The sequence below is a fragment of the Nicotiana tomentosiformis genome, chromosome 2 (genome assembly GCF_000390325.3).
Source record: "Nicotiana tomentosiformis chromosome 2, ASM39032v3, whole genome shotgun sequence".
NCBI classification, from domain to species: Eukaryota; Viridiplantae; Streptophyta; class Magnoliopsida; order Solanales; family Solanaceae; genus Nicotiana; species Nicotiana tomentosiformis.
The window spans coordinates 56,891,899-56,917,806 of NC_090813.1; positions in this window are offsets into that span (position 1 = coordinate 56,891,899).

The window sequence follows — 25,908 nt, forward strand, 5'->3', positions numbered from 1 at the left end:
ATACAACAACCATGAATATGAACCAAGGTAGTAGGTTTGATCGAGTTAGGGGTGAGTTGTACAGATCTTTAGGGATTACATCAGACGACAATTTATTGAATGAATATAAATGGGTCGATGTTAATTCACACGGTAGTTTCAACAATGATGTGCATGATGATGATGATGATGAAAGCCGATGAAGAATATTATGGAGAAGCCGAGGTTGATGAGGAGCAGTTGTTAGGAAATGAGTTAGAAGAATATGGTACTGATCGAAAAATAGAGAATGATTTTACTGAAAAGGATGTGGTTGTTGGTCCAATATCTGGAATGCAATATAGAGATAAAGATTCTTTGTTTGCATTCTACAAAGAACATGCACAATTGAAAGGATTCTCTAACGTCAAAAGAAATTCCAATAAAAAGGGTGGTGACACTGCCAACTTATTGTTGTGATAGGTCTAGAATTCGCAAAATTAAGTTTACCACCAAGAGTAACAATTGTACAGCTAGACTCACTGCTGTTATGGATGATTCTGGTTGTTGGCACGTCTCTAAGGTCGTTAATATTCACAATCGTGATTTGCTCCCTGCCATGTCGTGGCTGATGGATGGACATAGGTCCATTAGTGATTCTTTAAAGAGGGATTTTGTAGCTCATGATCAATCTGCATTAGACCCTTCAAGAATATTAGACTTGCTAAGGTTCAATATGGTGGACCGCAAAAATTTGAGTTGCACTCCAATAGATTGTAGAAATTTAATTTTAAAGAGTATAAATTTTGATATGTAAGAAGGGAACACACAATTATTGCTCAACTTTTTTCGTGAAATGCAGGTAAAGGATAGGGAGTTTTTCTATTCAATAGACGTTGATAATGTTGGTAGGCTGCGAAATATGGTATGGGTGCATTCACACTGTAAGGCGGCGTATGAGCAATTCTATGATGCTACATGCTTCGATACGACGTACCTTGTGAATCGCTATAATATGCCATGTGCTACATTTGTTGGCATCAATCACCATAGACGGTCCATCCTACTGGATGTGCTCTCATGTCTCATGAAGATATCAATAGTTATAAATTGGTTTTTAGAACTTGGCTTGAGGCTATAGGAAATGTTCATCCAGATGCTTTCATAACTGACCAGTGTCTGTGTCACGACCCAAAATCCTGACATGTCGTGATGGCGCCTATCGTGGTGCTAGGTAAGCCGATATTTATGAAATAACTCTAACACCTTTAACATAAAATGAATTTAAGCAGTTTAAATAATAAAAGATTTCATAAACAGGATAAAAACCCAAAATACAACGCGAAAATTTCCAACATCGGGGTGTCAGTGAGTTCATGAGCATCTATACATCACAAGTCCGAAAAATACTATCTCTAATAAACTGAAACTAAATACAATAAGTGGAAAGATAGGGAAAGAGAAACAAGGTCTGCGAAACGCCAAGCAGCTACCTCGATAGTCTCCGAGAATCCGAACTCCATAACTCAGCAACTGCCGTGACCAGATGCACCTGGGTCTGCACACAAGGTGCAGGGTGTAGCGTGAGCACAACCAACTCAGTAAGTAATAAGACTAAATAAAGAACTGAAAGTAGTGACGAGTTTCACAATTATAGTTCAATTACAGTGATTTCAACATAGGAAAGTAGGCATGCTCTCAAGTTCAATAAATTAGGTCAAGTAGTTATTCCATGACAAGTTTAAGTGAAACAAAGTGTAATATCTTTCAGAAATTTCAATACAGTGATACATGGCAGCTAAGTGCAATAATAATGAAATCAAATGCATCCTCTCAGGGCCACGGTCACTCAACCCTCTCATTCACTCAGCACTCGGCACTCGCACTCAGTAGGTATCTGTGCTCACTCGGGGTGTGTGCAAACTCCGAAGGGGCTCTTTCAGCCCAAGCGCTATAATTCACACAGACAACTCACGTGCTATAGTATAATATCTGGATCCGTATGGATAACTCACGTGCTATAGTATTACTATCTCACAATCAGGCCATCGGCCTCTCTCAGTCATAAATCTCTCCAGTCTCTCGGCTTTAAGTAGTCATGAAAGTCAGCCCCAACAAAAATGATATAATGTATCAGCAAGGAACAATAGAGACTGAGATATAATAAACAATTAAAATTGTGACTAAGTACAAAACAATAATTTAGCAGATAATTTAACATGTACACGACCTCTGTGGGTCCCTACAGTGCCAAAACATAGTCTAAACATGATTTCTAACATTATTTGTGGTTCAATTTCTCTACTACATGGAGAATGTACAGATAACAACAGATTAAATAACTAGACGGTTCCACAGAATTTGACCAAGCCACAATTCCTATGGTGCACGCCCACACACCCGTCACCTAGCATGTGCGTCACCTCAAAACCAAATACATGACACGTATTACAGGATTTTGTACCCTTAAAATCCAAATTTAGAACTGCTACTTACCTCAATCCGAGCAAATATCTACTCTAACACACCCTTGCCTCGTGAAACGGCCTCTGAATGCCTCGAATCTAGCCATAAACAATGCGATATAATCAATACGGGCTAAAAGAATCAACTCCATAAGAAAATGCTAAGCTATTAATCAAAATAAAAAATCGGCTCAAAAGCCAGCCCCGACCCCACGTCTCAAAATTTGATAAAAGTTACAAAACCCGAAAGCCCACTCAGCCACGAGTCTAACCATACCAAGTTTATCAAAATTCGATACCAAATCGTCACCCAAATCCCCAAATCAAACCCTCCAAATCCCAAGCCTCAAACTCCCAATTTACACATTAAATACTCACCAATTAGGTGGAAAAATTAATGGGGAAGCAAGATTATTGATCAAAGATGAGCACAAGGGACTTAACTCAAGAATTCCCTCGAAAACCCTCTCAAGAATCACCTAAACCGTGCTTGAAATATTTGAAATAAAGCCAAAATCGCGAACCCTTGTATTTCACTTTCTGTCCAGCCTTTCCACTTCCGCGGACACTTAACCGCATCTGCGGTGTCGCAGAAGCGACCAAAATTCCGCTTCTGTGGTGAACCACTGGAGTTGGGTCTCTACTTTTGCGATCCCCGCCTCGCATCTGCACAACCGCAGGTGCGGAACTCCCCATCGCACCTACGAGTCCTCCACTCCTGCGCCCTTAACGCCGCATCTACGACCACACAGGTGCGGAAATAACCTCGCACCTGCGACCTCTGCTCACTTACTCCCTGGTCGCTTCTGTGGCTCCCTTCTCGCTTCTGCGAGAACGCACCTACGATCCTCACTCCGCAGGTGCGATTAGACCAGAAGCCGGTGAGCTTCATCATTCCCTCAAACTTCAAATCGATCTGATGATCATACGAAATCAACCCGAGGCCCTCGAGACCTCAACCAAACATACCATCAAGTCCCAAAACATCATACGAACTTAGTCGAGCCCTCAAATCACATCAAACAACTTCAAAAATATGAATCGCACCGCGATTTAAGCCTATTGAAACTAAGGATATTCCACTTCTACAAACGACGTCGAAACCTATCAAAACACATCTCACTGACCCCAAATTTTGCACACAAGTCACATTTGACATTACAGACCTATTTTAACTTCCAGAATCGGAATCCAACCCCGATATCAAAAAGTCAACTTTCCAAAAATTCCAACTTTCATCATGTTAAGCCTAATTGCACTACGAACCTCCAAATCTAAGTCCAAAATTACCTAACGGAACTAACAAAACCATCAAAACTCCATTCCAGAGTCGTTTACTCAAAGATCAACACCCAGTCAATCACTTCAACTTAAGTTTTTAACCTCGAGACTAAGTGTCTTATTTCATTCTGAAATCTCACCGGACCCAAACCGACTATCCCGACAAGTCACATAACAGCCATAAAGTAAAAAAATGAGCAGTAAATGGGGGATCGGGTCTACAACTCTCAAAATAACCAGCCGGGTCATTACAGTTCGAGTATTAAGCCAACCATTGCTGAAGTGACGCCACATATAATACATAGGTATTGTATTTGGCATATATTTTCAAAGTTACCTCTTTACTTAAGTGGTCGTCCTTCTAAAATTGCACGTGGAGAATTTTAATCCATGGTCCTTGATAGCCTTACTTTTGAAGTTTTTGAGAGAAAATAGACAGAATATACTACAAAGTATAATTTGCATACAAGGAATTGGTTCAACAAGCTATACTCTTAGAAGGAAAAATGGGTTCATGTGTACCTTGATGTGTATTTTTGGACTAGTATGCTATCCACACAAAGAAGTGGGGGGATGCATCCGTTATTTGATAGCATTCTAAGGAAGTATGTTCACCAGTACGAGTTAGCTATAAGAGCTAAGCGTGAGAAAGAGTTGGAAGCATAATTGTCACGACCCAAAATTCTAACCTGACGTGATGGCGCCTATCTCGACACTAGGCAAGTCGACAATCTCAATAAACCCCAATTTTTCTTTAAGTTTTAAAATACAATATTTAAATACAATCAACAAATCTTACAAATACCGATACAACCGCTCCCAAAACCTGGTGTCACTGAGTACATGAGCATCTAATATGATTACAACTCTGGAAAATACGGTCCATAATAGTCTGAGACTAAATACAGTAAACAAGGAGATAGGGAAGGAGAGGCAAGGTCTGCAAAACAAGGCAGCTACCTCAGAATCTCCGTAAAATCAGTTGTGCGAAAGAATCACCACCCGCTATGCCCGGGAACATCTGGATCTGCACACGAAGTGCAGGGTGTAGTATGAGTACAACCAACTCAGCAAGTAACAATAATAAATATAGAACTGAAGATAGTGACGAGCTACACAGTTATAGTTCACTTTCAGTAATTCCAACAAAGAATAGACATGCTTTCGAATCCGGCAGTTTAAGTCAAATCAATTTTATACAGTTTAAATTCATGTAATCCGGATATAAATCTTTTAGAGATTTCACAACAATGACAGATAGAAACCAAGTGCAACAACAAATGCCAAGCAAGTACAGCCTCTCAGGCAACAATCACTCAACTCATCACAACAGCTCAACCACTCGGCTCTCGGCCCTCAGCACTCATACTCAATGGGTACCCGCGCTCATTGGGGGTTTACAGACTCCGGAGGGGCTCTTACAGCCCAAGCGCTATAATTTGCACGGCCAACTCACGTGCTGCATGGACAACTCATGTGCCATAGTATCAATATCTGGATCTGCACGGCCAACTCACGTGCTGCACGGACAACTTACATGCTATAGTATCAATATCTGGATCCGCACGGCCAACTCACGTGTTGCACGGACAACTCACGTGTTATATCTCGCACGGACAACTCACGTTCTATAATATAATATCTCACAATCAGGCCTTCGGCCTCACTCAGTCACAAATCTCTCCAGTCTCTCGGGCTCTCAATAATCATGAAATCAGCCCAAACAACAATGATATGATGCATCAATGATGAACAATAGCGACTGAGATAAAATAAACAAGTAAACTGTGACTGAGTACCAAACAACAATTAAGCAGATAGTTCAACATGTACACGACCTCTGTGGGTCACAACAGTACCATCATATAGTCTAAGCATGATTTCTAACATGATTTACAGTCAAATTTCTTCAACACATAGAGAGCATATAGCTAACAACAAGTTATTCAACTTTACAGTTTCACGGGACGGACCAAGTCACAATTCTCTCGGTCCATGCCCACATGCCCGTCACCTAGCATGTGCGCCACCTCCAAAATAATCACATGACACAAAATTCTGGGGTTTCATACCCTCAAGACCAGATTTAAAACTATTACTTACCTCAGAGCGTGAAATTCTTTACTCTGCTATGTCTTTGCCTTGCAAATCAGCCTCTGAATGCCTTGAATCTAGTCACAATAATTCTTTCAGTCAATAAAATTTATTGGAATTAATTCCATATGAAAATATAATTTTTCCATAAAAATATGAATTTTAACTCCAAAAATCGCCAGTGGGGCCCATGTCTTGGAACTCGACAAAAGTTACAAAATATGACCCCCTCCCCCTCCCCATTCCACCACAAGTCTAACCATACCAAAATTACTAAATTTCGATAACAATTCGGCCCTCAAATCCTCAAATTTATCCAAGAGAGTTTTTAAACTTTTTCAACTTAATTCACCAATTAAATGCTAAAAATAATCATGGATTCGGGTAATTTAACCAATATTGAGTTAAGAACACTTACCCAATTGTTTCCTCTGAAAATCTCCCAAAACTCGCCTCAATCTGAGCTCCAAATCGTTAAAAATGGAAAATGGGACGTTCTAAACTTAAACTTTCTGTCTAGACCTCTCTTCTTCGCGAACGCGACAGGTCCCTCGCATTCGCGAAGCACAACTCGACTGCCCACAAATTTAACCCTTCGCGAACGCGACCACCACCTCGCGAATGCGTAGAACAAGGACCTGGGGTCCCCAATAGCCTCACTCCTCTTCGCGAACGCGACACCAGTCTCGCGTTCGCGATGCACACATAGACCATACCTTCGAGTTCGCATTCGCGTCCTCCCCTTCACAAACGTGAAGAACAAAACCTCACACTCAGAAAACACTCTTTGCGAACGCAAGGGACCACTCGCGAACACGAAAGAGAAAATTAGAAAAATGTCGCAGCAGATATCAGCAATCTCCCCAAGGCCAAAAATGATCTGTTAACACTCTCGGAACTCACTCGAGCCCCCCGCGGATCCAACCAATCATACCATCAAGTCCTAAAACATCATATGAACTTAGTCGAACCCTTAAATCACCTCAAACAACACTAAAACCACAAATCATACCCTAATTTAAGCCTAATGAACTTTGAAATTTTCCATTTCTACAAACAACGCCGAAACCTATCAAATCATGTCCGATTGACCTAAAATTTTGCACACAAGTCATAAATGACATAACAGACCTATTAAAATTTTCAGAATCGGATTTCGACCCGATATCAAAAAGTTAACCCCCGGTCAAATTTCTCAAAAATTCAACTTTCAGCATTTCAAGCCTAATTCCTCTACGGACCTCCAAATAATTTTTCGGACACGCTCCTAAGTCCAAAATTACCATATGGAGTTGTTGAAATTATCAGAATTCAAATTCGAGGTCTTTTACACATAGGTCCACATCCTGTCAACTTTTCTAACTTAAATTTTCAATTATGAGACTAAGTGTCTCATTTCATTCTGAATTTCTTCCGGACCCGAACCAACTAACCCGGTAAGTCATAAAACAACTATAAAGCATAAATTGAGTAGTAAATGGGGGAACGAGGTTATAATACTCAAAACGACCGGCCGGGTCGTTACATTCTCCCTCTTTTAAACAAATGTTCTTCCTCGAACCGGTTTAGAATAAAATTTGGAGTCTCAAATAAGTGTGGATATTTGCTCCGCATCTCTTGCTCAATCTCCCAAGTAGCTTCTCCGGCTGGCTGGCCTCTTCACTGCACCTTCACTGATGCTATGCTCTTTGACCTCAGTTTTCTAACCTGTCGGTCTAAAATAGCAACCGGCTCCACATCATAAGTCAAATTACTGGCCAGCTGCATTGTACTGAAATCCAGAGTATGAGACGGATCCCCAACATATTTTCGGAGCATGGATACATGGAACACTGGATGAACACCTGATAGACTAGGTGGCAAGGCAAGTTCATAAGCCACCTCTCCAATCTTCTTAAGTATCTCAAAAGGCCCAATATACCGAGGGCTCAACTTGCCTTTCTTACCGAACCTCAACACCCCTTCATGGGTGAAATCTTGAGCAGAACCTTCTCCCCAACCATATAAGTAACATCACGGACCTTCCTGTCGGCATAACTCTTCTGTCTAGATTGCGCCGTGCGAAGCCGTTCCTAAATCACTTTGACCTTCTCTAAAGCATCCTAAACCAAGTCAGCACTCAATATTCTAACCTCACCCGGCTCAAACAAACCCACCGGAGACCGAAACCGTCTCCCATATAAAGATTCATACGGAGCCATCTGAATGCTTGACTGGTAGCTATTATTGTAAGCAAACTCCGCGAGTGGCAGAAATTGATCCCAAGAACCCCCAAAATCAATGACACAAGCGCGTAGCATATCATCCAATATCTGAATAGTGTGCTCGGACTGTCCGTCCGTCTGAGGGTGAAATCCTATACTCAACTGAACCTGGGTGCCCAATTCAGGCTGCACTGCTCTCCAAAACTGTGATGTAAACTGCGTGCCCCGATCTAAAATGATAGACACTGGCACACCGTGTAGGCGAACAATCTCGCGGATATAAATCTCATCCAACCGCTCCGAAGAATAATTAGTACCAACTGGAATAAAATGCGTAGATTTGGTCAACCGATCTACTATCACCCAAACGACATCAAACTTTCTCAAAGTCTGTGGAAGCCCAACTACGAAATCCATGGTAATACACTCCCATTTCCACTCCAGAATTTCAAGTCTTTGAAGCAATCCTCCCGGCCTCTGATGCTCGTACTTTACATGTTGACAATTTAAACACCGAGCTACAAACCCAACTATATCTTTCTTCATTCACCTCCACCAATAGTGCTGCCTCAAATCCTGATACATCTTCGCGGCACCTGGATGAATGGAGTACTGCGAACTGTGATCTTCCTGGAGAATCAGCTCATGCAAACCATCTACATTAAGCACACATAGCCTGCCCTGCATCCGTAATACATCGTCATCTCCAATAGTGACTTCCATGGCATCACCGTGATGAATTGTGTCCTTAAGGACAAATAGATGTGGATCATCATACTGGCGCTCTCTGACGCGATCATATAAAGAAGACCGAGAAATCACATAAGCCAAAACTCGATTCGGCTCCGAAATATCCAATCTAACAAACTGGTTAGCCAAGCCCTGAACATCTAAGGCTAAAGGCCTTTCTGCTACCGATAAGTATACTAAGCTGCCCAAACTCTCTACCTTACGACTCAAGGCATCAGCCACCACATTGGCATTTTTGGGATGATAGATAATGGTGATATCATAATCCTTAAGCAACTCTAACCACTTTCGCTGCCGCAAATTAAGATCCTTCTATTTAAACAAATGTTGTAAAGTCCGATGATTGGTATATACCTCACACTGGACACCGTACAAGTAATGCCGCCAAATATTCAAGGCATGAACAATAGCTGCTAACTCAAGGTCGTGGACCGGATAATTCTTCTCATGTGCCTTTAACTGTCTAGACGCATAGGCAATCACCCTACCTTCTTGCATTAGCATTGCGCCGAGACCAATACGCGACGCATCACAATACACAGTATAAGACTCTGAACTTGTAGGTAACATCAATACTAGAGATGTAGTCAAAGCTGTTTTGAGCTTCTGAAAGCTCTCTTCACACTCATCTGACCACCTGAACGGAGCACCTTTCTGGGTCAATTTAGTCATAGGCGATGCAATAGACGAGAATCCCTCCACAAAACGACGATAATAACTGGCCAAGCCGAGAAAACTCCGAATCTCAATAACTGAAGATAGTCTGGGCCAACTCTGAACTGCCTCTATTTTCTTCGGATCCACCTTAATTCCTTCACTGGACACTATATGTCCCAAGAATGCCACCGAACTAAGCCAGAACTCACACTTAGAGAATTTGGCATAAAGTCTCTCCTCTCTCAGCCTCTGTAATACAATACCCAAGTGTTGTGCATGCTCCTCCTGGCTACGTAAGTATACCAGAATATCATCAATAAATACTATGACAAATAAACCAAGATATGGCTGGAACACACTATTCATCAAATGCATAAATGTTGTTGGGGCATTGGTTAGCCCAAATGACATCACAAGAAATTCATAGTGGCCATAACGAGTTCTGAATGTCGTCTTTAGAATATCCGAATCCTGAATTTTCAACTGGTGATACCCCGATCTCAAATCAATTTTGGAGGACACCCTCACTCCCTGAAGCTGGTCAAATAAGTCATCAATACGCGGCAAAGGATATTTATTCTTGATTGTAACCTTGTTCAACTACCTATAATCAATGCACATCCGCATAGTACCATCTTTCTTCTTCACAAACAGAATCGGTGTACCCCAAGGTGACACATTAGGCCTAATAAACCCCTTTTCAAGGAGTTCCTAAAGTTGCTCTTTTAATTCTTTTTACTCAGCTGATGCCATACGATACGGAGGAATAGAAATGGGCTGAGTGCCCTGCACCAAGTCAATATCGAAATCAATATCCAGAAAATACATCCGAAAAGTATCGCACGACCGGTACTGAATCAATAATAGGAGTATCAGCATCAACATCTCTCACAAAGGCCAAATATGACAAACATCCCTTTCTAGGAACAAATTCTAGAGAACCTCTCCATTCAACCTTTGGCAACCCCGGCATCGTCAACGTCACGGTTTTTGCGTGATAGTCCAGAATAGCATGACATGGAGACAACCAATCCATTCCCATGATTATATCAAAATCAACCATACTGAGTAATAAGAGATCAACTCTAGTCTCCAATTCCCCAATAGTTACCACACATGATCGATACAGACGATCCACAGTAATAATATCGCCCACCGATGTAGATACACAAATAGGTGAAACTAAGGACTCACAGGGCATATCCAGATAATGAGCAAAATACGATGATACATATAAATAAGTGGAACCAGGGTCAAATAATATAGAAGCCTCTCTGTGGCACACTGAAACAATACATGTGATCACTGCATCTGAGGCAACAACATTTGGCTTGGCAGGAAAAGCATAAAATCGAGCCTGACCGCCACCTGGTCGGTCTCCCCCTCTTGGGCGACCCCTAGCTGCTTGACCCCCCACCCCGAGCTAGCTGGGCGGGTGGTGTAACTACTGGTGCTGGTAGTCAGTCGAGGACTCTGTTGTGGATCCCCACTCAACAGCCTAGGAAACTCTCTCTTGAAATGACCAAATTCTCCGCACTCGAACACAACCCCTCCTCTGGCGAAACTGCTGCTCCTGATAACCCGAGGAATTACCTGTAGAAGCCTGAGCGGACAAGGCATGATGAGAACTCTGCGCTGGTAGTTCACTGAATGAAGACTGGTCTGAGTGAGTACTGTAAGAACTGTGGCTAGCTGATGCACCACGATTAGCTGGACGACCCGTATGAGCGTGTTTGTAAGAACGACCCCTACCGCGGTAAACCTGACCCCCTAAAGAAACACCGCCGTAATCACCTGGACCACGAGGCCTCTTAGCCTCCCTCTCTCCATGTTCCTGGCTACGAACCATCTCTATCTGTCGAGCAATGTCAACTACCTCATCAAAAGTAGCACTAGATACCCTCTCCATAGTCATAAGTAACCGTCATTGATATGTAAGGCCATCAATGAACCTCCTAATCCTCTCCCTATCAGTAAGAACCAATAAAATTGCGTGACGAGCCAACTCAAAAAATCTCATCTCATACTGCATCATAGACATGCCATCCTGACGTAACTGCTCAAACTGTCTGTGCAACTCCTCTCTGCGAGACTGCGGCACGAACTTCTCTAAAAGGAAAACAGAGAATTCCTGCCATATAAGTGGTACTGCACCAACTAGTCTACGCCTCTCATAAGCCTCCCACCATCTGAAGGCAACCCTAGAAAACTGAAAAGTAGTGAACGAGACCCCACTGGTCTCCAGAATACCCGATGTCTGAAGCATCTGCTGACACCTATCCAGAAAACCATGAGCATCCTCTGACTCAGTACCGCTAAATGGTGGAGGTCAAAGCCTCTCAAACCTCTCCAGTCTCCTCTGCTCATCATCTGCCATAACAGGAAGTACTGGGGCCTAGGCAGTTGCAGTCGGCTGGGCTGGTAGTGCCCCCGGTATCTGAAGTCTCTGTACTACCTGGTTTAGAGTACGGCCAACAGGGGTATGAGTACCTCCCCCGGCCTGAGAAGTGGCAGGTGCAGCCTGAGCCGAAACCACCTGAGCAAGACCAGTGCAAGATGCCAATATCTGGGCCAAAGTCTCCTGAAGGCATGGAATCTCAATAGGCACAACTGGTGCATGAGCTGGTCCAGTCGGCTCAACTATATTTGGAATAAGCTCCTGAGCTGGAGCAACTGTGGTACGAGCTACACCTCGACCTTTACCTCGGCCCAGGCCTCTACCACGGTCCCGGCCTCTCGCGGCCCTAACTAATGGCACTGGTGGCTGACCATCCGATTTGGTAGTACATGTCCTCATCATAGAGAGAATAGAATAACAGAAATTTAGTTTTCGGAATCAACAATTTTGCACGACAGAATAAAAGAAAGTGAAATTTTCCTAAGGGTTCTGCACCCTCTCGAAGATAAGTACAAATGTCTCTGTACCGATCCGCAAGACTCTACTAGACCTGCTCATGATTCGTGAGACCTATGTAACCTAGGGCTCTGATACCAACTTGTCACGACCCAAAATTCTAACCTGACGTGATGGCGCCTATATCAATACTAGGAAAGCCGACAATCTCAATAAACCATAATTTTTCTTTAAGTTTGAAAATACAATATTTAAATACAATCCATAAATCCTACAAATACCGATACAACCACTCCCAAAACCTGGTGTCACTGAGTACATGAGCATCTAATATGATTACAACTCTGGAAAATATGGTCCATAATAGTCTGAGACCAAATACAGTAAACAAGGGGATAGGGAAGGAGAGGCAAGGTCTGCGAAATACGGAAGCTACCTCAAAATCTCCGTAAAATCAGTTGTGCGAAAGAATCAACACCCGATATGCCCGGGAACATATGGATCTACACACGAAGTACAGGGTGTAGTATGAGTACAACTAACTCAGTAAGTAACAATAATAAATAAAGAACTGAAGATAGTGACGAGCTACACAGTTATAGTTCACTTTCAGTAATTCAAACAAAGAATAGACATGCTTTCAAATCTGGCAGTTTAAGTCAAATCAATTTTATACAGTTCAAATTCATGTAATCCGGATATAAATCTTTCAGAGATTTCATAACAATGACAGATAACAACCAAGTGCAACAACAAATGCAAAGCAAGTACAACCTCTCAGGCAACAGTCACTCAACTCATCACAATAGCTCAACCACTCATCTCTCGGCCCTCAGCACTCACATGCAATGGGTACCCGCGCTCACTGGGGGTGTACAGACTCTGGAGGGGCTCCTACAGCCCAAGCGCTATAATCTGCACGGCCAACTCACGTGTTGCACGGACAACTCACATGCCATAGTATCAATATCTGGATACGCACAGCCAACTCACGTGCTGCACGGACAACTCACGTGCTATAATATCAATATCTGGATCCGCACGGCCAACTCACGTGTTGCACGGACAACTCACGTGCTATAATATAATATCTCACAATCAGCCCTTCGGCCTCACTCAGTCACAAATCTCTCCAGTCTCTCGGGCTCTCAATAATCATGAAATCAGCCCAAACAACAATGATATAATGCGTCAATAATGAACAATAGAGACTGAGATAAAATAAATAAGTAAACTGTGACTGAGTACCAAACAACAATTAAGCAGATAGTTCAACATGTACATGACCTCTGTGGGTCCCAACAGTACCATCACATAGTCTAAGTATGATTTCTAACATGATTTACAATCAAATTTCTTCAACACATAATGAGCATATAGCTAACAACGAGTTATTCAACTTTACAGTTTCACGGGACGGACCAAGTCACAATCCCCTCGGTGCATGCCAACACACCCGTCACCTAGCATGTGCGTCACCTGCAAAATAATCACATGACACAAAATTCCGGGGTTTCATACCCTCAGGACCAGATTTAAAACTGTTACTTACCTCAGAGCGTGAAATTCCTTACTCTGTTATGTCTTTGCCTCGCAAATCGGCCTCTGAATGCCTCGAATCTAGTCATAATAATTCGTTTCAGTCAATAAAATTTATTGGAATTAATTCCACATGAAAATATAATTTTTCCATAAAAATACGAATTTTAACTCCAAAAATCACCAGTGGGGCCCGCGTCTCGGAACTCGACAAAAGTTACAAAATATGAACCCCCATCCACCACGAGTCTAACCATACCAAAATTACTAAATTCTGATAACAATTCGGCCCTCAAATCCACAAATTTATCCATAAGGGTTTTCAAACTTTTCCAACTTAATTCACCAATTAAATGCTAAAAACAACCATGGATTCGGGTAATTTAACCAATATTTGAGTTAAGAACACTTACCCCGTTGTTTCCTCTGAAAATCTCCCAAAAATCACCTCAATCTGAGCTCCAAATCGCCATTTTCTGAACTTAAACTTTCTGTCCAGACCTCTCTTCTTCGCGAACGCGACATGTCCCTCGCGTTCGCGAAGCACAACTCGACTGCCCACAAATCTAACCCTTCGCGAACGCGACCGTGGCTGGTCCGACAGTTGAGGTGTAAGAGTTATCCTTCAGTTCAAGTACAATGGAGAGGTCAGTCGGTAGAGGCATCTACCTGGGAGTACGAGTCGGACATGCGGAGTAAATATCCACACCTTTTCCCTAGCTTAGGTACTTTTTTTTTCTAACTCTGTTCGAGGACGAATGTTTGTTTTAGAGGTGGAGAATGTGATGACCCAAAATGTCATCTTTAAATTTAATAAGTAATTCTGTGTTCTAAGACCTCGAAAAGTACCATTTATCATTTCTCGACTTGCGTGCGCAGTCCATAAAATTTTTCGAAAAGTTTTCATGTGAAAAATGGATTAAAATGTGAAATAGAGTTTTAAAACTCAACTAAGTTGACTTTGGTCAATATTTTTAGTAAACGAACCCGGATCAGTGTTTTTGACAGTTCCGGTAGCTCCGTATCATGATTTGGGACTTGGGCGTATGCTCGGAATTTAATTTGGAGGTTCCTAGCTCAAGTTATGACCATTTAACGGAACTAGCAATTTAAAGGCTAAAGATTTCCAAGTTTGACCACGGGGTTGACTTTTAATATCGGAGCCGGAATCCGATTCTGGAAATTTGAACAGCTCCGTTATGTCATTTATGACTTGTGTGTAAAATTTGAAGTCATTCCGGATTCATTTAATATGTTTTGGCACGAGATTTGCAAATTGAAAAGTTTAAAACTCAAAGTTTGAATCGGGGTGTGAATTATAATTTTAGCGTTGTTTGACGTGTTACGAGACCCCGAGTAAGTCCGTATTATGTTATTGGACTTATTGGTATATTCGTACGGGGTCCCAAGTACCCCGAGAGTGATACGGATTGAAATTGGATCAAAAATTGGACTTAAGCAAAATCTAAATTTTTCCTTCTGTTGTAATCGCACCTACGGATTTTTGCTCGCAGGTGCGAGCTCGCAGAAGCGAGCCTTCCATCGCAGATGCGCCCGGGCATGTCCAGGCTTCGATCGCAGAAGCGAACATCTTCTCGCAGAAGTTGTCCGCAGATACGCACCAAATCACGCAGATGCGGGACTGGGCTGGCCTGGGGTCTTCGCAGGTGCGGCCATTTTGCGCAGAAGCAGATGTCGCAGGTGCGACAGGAGTGTCCGCAGATGCGGAACTTCACCTGGCAGCCTAGCATCGCAAATGCGAGCTTTTTCTCGCAAATGCGAGTCCGCAAATGACTTTTATCCGCAGATGCGAAAATGACTGGGCAGAGCCCATAAATTCGGAAGTCGCCATTTTTACTCATTTTTGAATTTCAAGTCTCGGATTTGGGCGATTTCAAGGGTGATTTTCACGACTTTGAATTGGGTAAGTATTCTTTAACCAAAAGTAATTATATTTCACAAATCCATGTCTATATTCATCATTTATTTCGGATTTAGATGGAAGAAATTGGAATTTTTATAAAACTTTCCAAAAAACAAAAATTAAGATTTGAAGGTCCATTTGAGATCGGAATTGGACAATTTTTATATGGTTGAACTCATAGCGGAACGGGCATTCGGATTTCGTGAGTTTTTTTTTAGATTTGAGATGTGGGTCCCACTGTTAAATATTTTAATAAATTTTAGATTTTTATCTGGAAAATTAGTAAATTCATATGGAATTAATTCTTATGATTAGTATTGAATATATCGAATTGTTTGTGAATAGATTTGAAGCTTTTGGATACAAATTTAAAAGGAAAAGCTATGGTTGAGTAATTGATTGGAATTTGCAAAGCGAGGTAAGTGTCGTGGTTAACCTTGACTTGAGGGAATAGAACCCTTAAATTAATTGTTATGTGAATTGTATGTGAACGATGTATAGGCGAGGTGACGAGTGCCTATACATCGTCAAATTAATTGTTTGCATAATTATTTAAAAATTCTAAATTTGTTTTAGTACATAAATTAATTGTTATAATAATTGTTTCTCTCCTATTCTTTGCCAAATATTAATTCTTAAATTCCTGTAATAATTGCTACATGCTTATTTGAATTATGTGCACTAATTTCTACTTGACATTTAGTATATTAAATATTAAACTGTCTATTTTCTCCCTGATTTTTAAAATAAATTGTTATTGCCATTGTTTGTTCATAAATAAATTATAATTATTGTGTGCCTTGATGTTTAATAGTTTCTCATTGGACGTGGTATTTATTGGAGTAATTTTTATTTACATTATGAGTTGTTTAAAGTTATATATATTGGGGGAACGGGTTTCACGCCGCAACGAAAATGAAAGTAAATATATCTATATTGGGGGATCGGATTCCACGCCGCAATAGACTTATTTAAAACTCAATATTAGGGGATCGGATTGCATGCCACAACAGACTTATTAAAAGTCTATATATATACTTGATTGAAATAAATATATGACAGACTTGATTAAAAGGAATATATTGGGAGAGCGGGTTGCACGCTGCAACAGAATTGAATGTGAATATATTGTGAGAGCGGGTTGCACGCTTGTCACGACCCCAAATTCCCTCCGTAGGATGTCGTGATGGCACCTAGTTTCTAAGACTAGGTAAGCATATCAATGCGGAATAATAAATATATGAAATAAATAAACTACAATTCAAACAATTTCAACTCCCAAAACCCGGTAGAAATAAGTCACAAGCTTCTAAGAATTTATTCTCAATTATATATCAAGGTCTAAAGAAAAATAAGGAAGCAACATAAAAATGATAGAAGGGGACTCCGGAGTCTGCGGACGCTGACAGATATACCTCGAAGTCTCCGTGCGCAGGTAACTCACTGATGTCTAGGCTGGTAAGATGTATCTGGATCTGCACAAAAAGATGTGCAGAAGCATAGTATGAGTACACCACAGCGGTACCCAATAAGTGCCAAGCCTAACCTCGGTAGAGTTGTGACGAGGTCAGGTCAGGCCCTACTGGAGAATAGATAATGACATGGAAAAATGTTTAAACAATTTAATAAGATAAAATGACTATGGAAATGAATCAAATAGTATGTCACATTTAATGATACCAAATAATTGCAAATAATATCTCGTTGAATCAAAACAAAATTCCTTTCAACTTTATGAAAATCACAACAATTAATCGAAGGCAACTATGGCCATAAATCAATATCAACAAGGGCACTACCGAGGTACCACCTCGTAGTCCCAAATCATAAATAAATTCACAATATCTCATTTCCTTATCTCACCACGGGAGCCTTCATAATTTATTTGAAAGAAAATATTTTTTCCGAAATAGCATCCTGCGTTATAGCCATCCTTATCACACCGCATGACTTCTAGTAGTTCCCCCTACTAGCCACGCGTATCAAGCCACCCTTATCTCACCGCATGCGTTTCAATACCCAGACATTATACTACCGTATGCGTATCAATATCACAATATATCACAATTTGCACCTCAAGTGCCCAAATATTTCAATTTGCCAAAATAAATCAACGATATTTTTTCACAATAAAGAGCTCACGGCTCATGCTAACATAAATCATCAATAATATTTTTCCATAATAAAAAGTCCACGGCTCCATCACAATGAGTACAAAAATCTTACAAAAATATTCAGGAATAAATAATTTAGCAAAATAATATTTCAAAATCTTTAATACGTTGCTTTAATACCAAATTTAAAATGTCAAATACTTCATATTAATAATATTTAATTTAAAGAAAATAAATTTTAAATAATGCACAGAATAAAAGAAACCAAGTTTCAACCAAACAGGTAAAACAATTAGCAGGAAAAGGTCAAGCAAATTTAAAGTATACAAATCAAATCAATGATGGAGAATATAACAAGATTTAATAATTTAATTAATATGCAACAGTGATCTTCATAATTTAAACACATAATCCTTCACATTTAGTCCGTGTACACACTCGTCACCTCGTGTACACGACTTTCATCACATTACAATTAATACCAATCCTAGGGGAAATACCTCCCATACAAGGTTAGACAAGTAATTTATCTCGACTTGCTCTAATTTAATCAAGTATTATGCTTTTTCCTCAATTTTGCGATTCTGGTCGACTCATATCTAGTCATAATTAATTCGATACAGTCAACAAAAATTATAGAATTAATTCTATAAGAAAATACTATATTTTTCAATAAAAATCCGAAATTAACTCAAAAATGGCATGTGGGGCCCACGTCTCGGAATCCGAAGAAAGTTACGAAATATGAACTCCCATTCAACTACGAGTCCAACCATACCATTTTTACAAAAATCCGACATCAACTTGACCTTCAAATCTCAAATTCTCATTTTGAAATCCATAGGCCCAAATCCTCTAATTTCACCTCAAAAACATGTAATCTATTCAAAATATTCAATAATAATCTAATATAATTGACTAACAATGATCACATGTGACTTACCTCAAGTTTCTCCTGAATTCTCTCTGAAAAATTGCCCAAAACCGTGTTGAAAATGTCCAAATAACAAAAATATCGGAACCCCTCTGTTTTTGTAATCTGGTCAGTGCTTTCGCACCTGCGGACAAAATTCTCGCACCTGAGGTCCCGTATCTGCGGAAATTGCTCAGTCCAGCTGCCTTCGCTTCTGCGAGCTTTGGACCGCATCTGCGCCTTCGCAGGTGCGGAAAATTCCATCGCACCTGCGGACCTGCCTGCACCTGCGCCCTTCCTCTCGCTTCTGCGCAAGCGCTTCTGCGCAACATGAGCCGCATCTGCGGCTCCAACTGGGCAGCCCTTCATCCACTTCTGCGAGCCATAGCTCGCTTGTGCGAGTTCGCACCTGCGGCCAGTCCCTCCGCAGGTGCGATGACATCAGAAGCTGCAAATTTCAGAATTTACCTAAGTCCAAAAATTGATCCGATTTCGATCCGGATCGCACTCGGGGTACTCGGGACCCCGGCCAAAAATACCAACAAGTCCTAAATCATCATATGAATTTAGTCGAGTCTTCAAATCACATCCAACAACACTAAAAACACGAATCACACATAGATTCAAGCCTAATAAATCTTAACAATTTCCAACTTCTACATTCGATGTCGAAACCTATCAAATCAAGTCCGATTGACCTCAAATTTTGTACACAAGTCATAAATGACATAACGGAGCTGTTAAAATTTTCAGAACTGGATTTCGACCCCGATATCAAAAAAGTCAACTCCCCGGTCAAACTTCCAAACTTAAATTCCTATTTTAGTCATTTCAAGCCTAATTTCACTACGGACTTTCAAATAAAATTCCGATCATGCTCCTAACTCCAAAATCACCATACATAGCTGTTGGAATCATCAAAATTCTATTGCGGGGTCGTTTGCACATAATTTGACATCCGGTCACTATTTGAATTTAAATTTTTAATTTTTCTTTAAAATTCCATATCACGGGCTAGGGACCTTGGAATTTGATTCCGAGCATACGCCCAAGTCCCAATTCATGATACGGACCTACTGGAACTGTCAAAATACTGATCCGAGTCCCTTTACTCAAATGTTGACCAAAGTCAACTTAGTTGAGTTTTAAAGCTCTAATTCATATTTTAATCTATTTTTCACATAAAAACTTTTTAGAAAATTTTACGGACTGCGCACGCAAGTCGAGGAATGATAAATAGTGTTTTTTGAGGTCTTAGAATATAGAATTAATTATTAAATTTAAATATGATATTTTGGGTCATCACAACGCTGCAACAGAATTGGTTGAAATAATAATGGATTATGATTGCTGAGTTGGCTTCAATTATTATAAATGAGTTACGTGATTTATTTCTATTATTTGTTGTTGTTATTAATATTGCGTGCATGTTAATGTAAGTGAACCGCCTTAGCCTCATCACTACTTTGTCGAGGTTAGGCTCAGCATTTACCAGTACATGGGGTCGGTTGTACTGATACTATACTCTGCACTTCTTGTGCAGATTTCAGAGTTGGTCCCAGCGGCGTGCCATAGACTTGCTCATATTTCAGCTACTCAGAGGAGACTTTAGGTATAACTGCATGGCGTCCGTAGTTCTGAAGTCCCCGTCTATTTTTCTTTAGCTGTGTGTTTATTTCTAGACAGCTTTATTTTATTCAAACCTTTAATTTTATTTATTCTAGAAGCTCGTGCACTTGTGACACCAATTCTGAGATGGTATTTAGACACCGTTGTTTTTTTTTGGATTATTCACTATATTTCAGACTTTACTTCCACAATTGTTCTTTGTTATTAATAATTTTAAAAATTGTTTTAAAAATGGATAATATTATTCTAACGTTGGCTTGCCTAACAAGTGAAATGTTAGGCGCCATCATGGTCCGAAAGTGGGAATTTTGGGTCGTGACAGTGCCAGAGTGTTTTCCAATATTGACTTGCGTTCAGGCTATCATCAGTTGAAGATTCGAGAGCCAGATATTCTGAAGACTGCTTTCAGGACTCGGTATGGTCACTAACTTGTGATGTCATTTGGGCTGACCAACGCCCCAGCAGTATTTATGCATTTGATGCACAGTGTATTCCGGCCATAGATTGACTCATTCTTCCTTGTTTTTATTGACAACATTCTGGTGTACTCCCGGAGTCGGGAGGATCATGAGCAGCACCTGAGGACTGTGCTTCAAACCTTGAGAGAAAAGAAGTTATATGCAAAATTTTCAAAGTGTGAATTTTGGCTAGACTAAGTGGTATTTTTGGGACACAAAGTGTCGAGTGAGGGGATCAAGGTGGATCCTAAGAAGGTGAAAGCAATGCAGAATTGGCCCAGACCGTCCTCAGCTACGGAGATCCGGAGTTTTCTTGGTTTGGCTGGGTATTACCGTCGATTTGTAGAGGGTTTCTCATCTATTGCAGCACCTATGACCAGGTTGACACATAAGGGTGCTCCGTTCAGATGGACAGAGGAGTGTGAGGAGAGCTTTCATAAGCTCAAGATAGATTTGACTACATCCCAGTATTGGTATTGCCTACAGGTTCAGGATCTTATACTGTATATTACGATGCATTGCGGATTGGTCTCGGCGCGGTGTTGATGCAGGAAGGTAGGGTGATTGCCTACACTTCCAGACAACTGAAGGTGCATGAAAAGAACTATCCTGTCCACGACCTTGAGTTAGCAGCTATTGTTCATGCCTTGAAGATTTGGCGGCACTATTTGTACGGTGTCCCATGTGAGCTTTACACTGATCACCGGAGTTTGAAGCATCTGTTCAAGCAAAAGGATCTTAACTTGCGTCAGTGGAGGTGGTTGGAGCTGCTTAAAGATTATGATATAACCATTTTGTACCATCCCGGAAAGGCCAATGTGGTGGCCGATGCTTTGAGTCGCCGGGCGGAGCATTTGGGGAGCTTAGTATATCTACCAGTAGCAGAGAGGTCATTGGCATTCGTTGTTTAGGCCTTAGCCAACCAGTTTGTTAGATTGGATATTTCTGAGCCGAGTCGAGTATTGGCTTGTGTAGTCTTTCGGCCTTCTCTTTATGATCGTATCAGGGAGCGTCAGTATGAGGACCTCCATCTGCTTCTCCTTAAGGAAACGGTGATGCTAAGTAGGTCACTATTAGAGATGATAGTGCACTGAGGATGCAAGGTAGGCTATGTGTGCCAAATGTAGATGGTTTGCGTGAGTTGATTCTCCAGGAGGCTCACAGTTCGCGGTATTCCATTGCCGCAAAGATGTATCAGGACTTGAGGCAGCATTACTTGTAGGGGAGAATGAAGAATAACATAGTGGAGTATGTATCTCGGTGTCTAAATTGCCAGCATGTAAAGTATGAGCACCGGCGGCCAGGTGGATTGCTTCAGAAGTTAGAGATTCCGGAGTGAAAATGGGAGCGGATCACTATGGATTTCATTTTTGGGCTTCCACGGACTTAACAGAAGTTCGATGCAGTTTGGGTGATTATGGATAGGCTGACCAAGTCAGCTCATTTCATTCCTGTGATGACTATCTATTCTTCTGAGCAACTGGCTCGAGTTTATATCCGCGAGATCATCAGGCTTCATAGCATACCGGTATCCATCATCTCTGATTGGGGTACGCAGTTTACATCACAGTTCTGGAGGGACGTACAGCATGAGATGGGTACTCGAGTAGAGTTGAGCATAACATTTCACCCCTAGACAGACGGACAGTCCGAGCGTACTATTCAGATACTAGAGGATATGCTCCATGTGTGTGTGATGGAGTTTGGAGGTTCTTGGGATCAGTTCTTACCATTGGTGGAGTTTGCCTATAATAACAGTTATCAGTCGAGCATTGAGATGACACTGTATGAGGCTCTGTATGGTAGGCGGTGTCGGTCTCCAGTGATTTGGTTCGAGTCGGGCGAGGCTAGGCTACTGGGCACAAACTTGGTTTAGGATGCTTTGGAAAAGGTTAAGGTAATTCAGGATCGACTTTGCACAGCCCAGTCCAGACAAAAGAGTTATGCGGATCGGAAGGTTCGTAATGTTGCATTCATGGTTGGGGAGCGGGTCTTGCTCCGGGTTTCGCCCATGAAGGGTGTTATGAGGTTCAAGAAGAAGGGCAAGCTGAGCCCAAGGTTTATTGGCCCATTCAAATTGTTGCGGCGAGTTGGGGAGGTTGCTTATGAGCTTGCCTTGCCTCCCAGTCTAGCAGGAGTTCATCCAGTATTCCATGTTTCTATGCTCCGGAAGTATCACGGCAATCCGTCTCATGTGTTGGATTTCAGCTCAGTCCAGTTGGATAATGATTTATCTTATGTTGAGGAGCCGGTGGTTATTTTGGATAGGCAGGTTCGAAAGCTAATGTCAAAGAACATTGCTTCCGTGAAGGTTTAGTGGAGGGGTCAGCTGGTCAAGGAGGCTACTTGGGAGACCGAGCATGATATGTGCAGCCGTTATCCTCATCTTTTCACCACATCATGTATGTCTCTATGCTCGTTCGAGGACGAACGATTGTTTTAAGAGGGGGAGGATGTAACGACCCGGACGGTCATTTTGAGAGTAGTAGCCCTGATTCCATATTTACTGCTTTCCCCGTATCTTTTTCTGCTTATGTGACTTGCCGGGAGGTTTTGTTTGTGGTTTCGGAGAGATTTGGGACACTTAGTCCCTAAAGCGGAAGCTTAAGTTCTAGGATTTTGATCATAGTTGGAACTGTGTGAAGACGACTCCGAAAAGGAGTTTCGTTAGTTCTGTTAGCTCTGTTGGGTGATTTTGGACATAGGAGCGTGTCCGGATTGTGAATTGGAGGTCTATAGTTGAATTATGCTTGAAATGGCGAAAGTTGAATTTTTGGGAAGTTTGACCAAAAGTGAACCTTTTTGATATCGGGGTCGGATTCCGATTGCGGAAGTTGGAGTAGGTCCAAAATGTCGAATATCTTGTGTGTAAAATTTGAGGTCAATCGGACGTGGTTTGATAGGTTTCGGCATCGGTTGTGGAAGTTTGAAATTTTGAAGTTCATTAGGCTTGAATCGATATGTAATTCATGTTTTTAGCATTGTTAGATGTGATTTAAAGGCTCGACTAAGTTCGTGTGAAGTTTTAGGACTGGTTGGTATATTTGGTTGAGGTCCCGGGGGCCTCTGGTGAGTTTCGGATGGTTAACGGATCATTTTTGGACTTAGAAACGTTTCTGGTGATGGGCTGGTTCTGGTGTAATCGCACCTGCGCAAGGCTGACTGCAGGTGCGAGCCTGCAGGTGTGAGCAATGGGGCGCATGTGCAAGGCTAGGGGGATTGGCCAGTGGTCGCAGGTGCAGTGTTAGGGCCGCAAAAGCGAAGTCACTTTTGCGGGGGATTGATCGCAGAAGCGGACGAGTGCTTGGGGAGGCCTGTCCGCAGAAGAGGACGTTTTGGTGGGTGCGCATCTATTTAGACCACAGAAGTGGGAGTACCGCAGGTTCTGGAGAGTCAACCGCATGAACGAAGGAATCGCAGATGCGGGAATGTTGTCGCTTCTACGACGCCGCAGATAAGGCTAGGTGACCGCAGAAGCGGAAATGCTGGACAGAACACTTAAAAGCAAGGATTCGCGATTTTTGCTCATTTGAAACATTTTGAGCTCGGGTTTGGCGATTTCTTGAGAGCATTTTCGAGGGATTTCTTGAGGTAAGTCCCTTGTGCTTATTTTTTATCAATAATCTTGCTTCCCCATTTATTTTCCACCTAGTTAGTGTGTATTTATGGTGGAATTTGGGAGTTTGAGGCTAGAGATTTGGAGAGTTTGATTTGAGGATTTGAGGGTCGGGTTGATGTCGGATATTGGTAATTATGGTATGGTTGGACTTTAGTGAATGGGTGTTCATATTTTGTGACTTTTACCCGATTCCGATACATAGGCCCGGGTCGACCTTTTAGGACGATTTTCGAAATTCTTGTTAAAGTGTTAATTTCATTAATTAGATTAGTCTATTATAGTTGAATTTATGATATGTAATTACGTTTGGCTAAATTTGGGCTATTCAGAGTCGGATAATCGAGGAAAAGGCATTCTTACGGATTGATTGAGCTTGGTTCGAGGTAAGTGGATTCCCTAACCTTGTGGGGGGGGGGGGGGGAATCCCCTTAGGATTTGGTACTGTTGTGATAGGTGAGCGTCGTGTACATGAGGTGACGAGTGCGTACATGGGCTATTTATTGTAAAACCCAATTTTTACTGAGTATTAACTTGTTTTCATCTTAATTGAGTTATACCATCATGTGTAGTTATCCCGTTTAGTCTAATATCGCATGCCTACGTGCTTTAACTATTTATTTGAACTCTGTGCAGCATGTCTATTTGATTTTCCTGTTTCTCCTTGACCTTTATCAGTCTTAACTGTAGAATTTTTGTTGTTAACTATTGTATTTATCGGCTTGAGCTGTGTATTTACTTTTGAGACTACGAGGAGGTACCTTGGGAGTTCTCCCTGCATATTTACTTTTGAGACTACAAGGCGGTTCCTCGGGAGTTCTCCATGCACATTTACTTTTAAGACTACGAGGCGGTACCTCGGGAGTTCTCCCTACACATTTACTTTTGAGACTACGGGGCGGTTCCTCGGAAGATCTCTTTGCATATTTACTTTGGAACTATGAGATAGTATCTCGAGAGATCCCCTGCTGCTTAACCCCTGTGTGTTGTACTGCTATTTTGTTGTGTTTTCCTTTTTGTTAAATTCTAGTCTCTTATTAACCCCTGACCTCGTCACTACTCGGCCGAGGTTAGGCTTGGCATTTACTCTATACCGTTGTGGTGTACTCATGCTACTCTTCTGTATATGTTTTGTGTGCAGATTCAGGTGCTTCTTATCAGCCACGTCATCAGAGAGCAATGACAGTTTGGAGACTTCAAGGTATATCTACCGCGTCTGCAGACCTCGGAGTCCTCCTCTATTCTCCCCTATGTCAATTACCTTCTGTACTTCTTTTATTAGACTCTGGTGTATAGAGATACTAGTTTCTTTATGTAGGTTGTGACTTATGATGTTTCGGATTTTGGAAATACTGTGTATTACTAGAGTGTTGGTTATTGTACATGTCGAGCGGCATTGTTACCAATTATTTAGTTATCTGTTGCAGTTAGTTGTTAAGTTTTACTTCCATT